The sequence below is a fragment of the Athene cunicularia genome (assembly GCF_003259725.1).
Source record: "Athene cunicularia isolate RWA chromosome 1 unlocalized genomic scaffold, athCun1 chr1_part2, whole genome shotgun sequence".
Classification (NCBI taxonomy): Eukaryota; Metazoa; Chordata; class Aves; order Strigiformes; family Strigidae; genus Athene; species Athene cunicularia.
In genome coordinates this window covers 2,864,215-2,866,391 of record NW_020799092.1, presented here as the reverse complement: position 1 = coordinate 2,866,391, position 2,177 = coordinate 2,864,215, and positions in this window count along the sequence as shown.

Sequence of the window (2,177 nt, the reverse complement as noted above, 5' to 3'; positions counted from 1 at the left end):
TTGCTCACCCTCCCCCACCCGGGGGATGGGGGATAGAATTGGAGGGGTGAAAATAAAATAATAACAATAGAAAGTACAAATGGCTAACGCACAATGCAGTTGCTCACCCCCTGTTGATCAATACCCAGCTTGTTCCTGGCTAGCAATACTGAAATAGCAAGATCCTGCAATCGCAGTCCTGGAAGTGAGAAGGAACCTGCCTCCTTGTTGGCCAACCCTCCTTTACAGACAGAACATGATGTTATATGATATTTTTCACTGGTTAGTTTGGGTCTGGTGCTCTAGCTCTGCTCCCTCCCAGTTTCTTATACACCTGCCTGTGGACAGGACATGGTGAGTTGGAGAGTCCTTGATCTCTTAGCAACAATTAAAAACATCAGTGTATTCTCAGCATCTTCTCATACCAAATCCCATACTGAACCCAAAACACAGCACTATTCTAGCTACTAAGAAGAAAAGTTAACCTGCCCACTCCTGTTTGTGCGTTTCCTTCTCCTCTCCCTTGCATCATATCTAACCAGTTGTGTGGTGCCCCAAGGAGTGGGTTGAGTGTGTTGAGTTCATAGAAATGTTTTTTCCCTTTGGAGTGTGTATGACCAGGGCAGCTGACAACTATCAGTAGGTGGGAATGTGGGGCAGGGGGTGGATAGGAGTGATAGTTGTGGCAGCCGGCCATTAGATGTGATTAGATGTTGGAGAATTCAGCTTATGCTTATTTCTGGCTGCTAACCAGAGTCGGTATAATATAGAAGTGTGTTCTATATTGAAAGCATGTTGTCTATACATAGAATGCTCCTTAACTTGTAGCTAAGGAAAGACATGAATATTGCAATACATAAGAGAAATGACATTTTTTCTAGGCAGCAATTTCCTAATTGCATAAGCATTTTAAGCCGTTATGCTTCTCTTAAGTTCTTTGAACTCTGTTCCAAACATAATTCTAATTTTAATAAAAATACTTAGTTTTGACTTTAAACATAAGTTACATTTTAAGGAGAAAATCCATTTGAGCCAAGGAAGCAGCTTTTACTTGGGAGAAAGGATGGGTGAGTGATGTGTGATGTGCATGAATACAAGTCACAGTGGAGTTCTAGGTGAAAGAGCCAACAGACACAGCGTGCATTATGTTGAACTGAGAAAAGAATGGTGGATGTGTGCTTTTTATTTGCTGGTTTTACAGTGAATTGGATCATGGTCTTTTGTGTCGCAACAAAAAGCTGAGATTGTCAGCAGGATTATAAAATACATGTCACTATTTTGATAATCTTACTGTTTTGTTTTTTCTCTTTTCTATTTTGCTGAAAAGTATGGGAGGCACAATACCACCTGCTCCAGCCAATGCCTCCACAGAGGAGACAAGTAAGGTGAGATACAAAAAATTTATCTTTGAAAAATAACCTTTGGATTCTGCAAAAATTACTGAGCAGGAAGAGGGGAAAAATTGCTGTCAATTTTCACGCAAATAGGGTGGGTGAATACGCTAGGGTGAGTGAGTGTGGCAGTTCAGTCTGAAGCCTGCCCGTTGCATGTTGTAGATGACTTCTTACGGATGGCTTCCTAGTTATTTCAAGTGTTATCATGCTCCATTTCCCTAATCCTGAATGCCTGATGTTCTGTGCAGTGCACATGCCTGAGTCTTGATTTCTTTATTTTATATATTCACATTCTTTTCACAAAAATATATTTATTTGTTTATATATTCACTGAATATATAAATATATTTATATATTTAGTGAATATATACATTCTATAGTCATTAGTGGATTAAGTTATAATCTTTGCATGAGAAGTATTGTTGAGCATCGGTAGGTAATGAAGTGAACAGTTGAATCATCAACTTTTAAGGCAGTGTTGTGGAAGAGTTTTTCATTGTTCTTTGTTCATTTCTTTAAGGAAGATAATAAATTTGGCCTGTAGATATTTATGGCAGGATTTTCACAGAATCATCTAGGTTGGAAAAGACCTTGGAGATCACCTAGTTCAACCATTACCCTAACACTGACTGTTCTCAACTACACCGTATCCCTAAGTGCTATGTCAACCTGACTCTTGAACACCTCCAGGGATGGGGACTCCACCACCTCCCTGGGCAGCCCATTCCAATGCCTCACAACCTGTTCTGTAAAGAAATGCTTCCTAATATCCAGTCTAAACCTTCCCTGGCACAACTTGAGGCC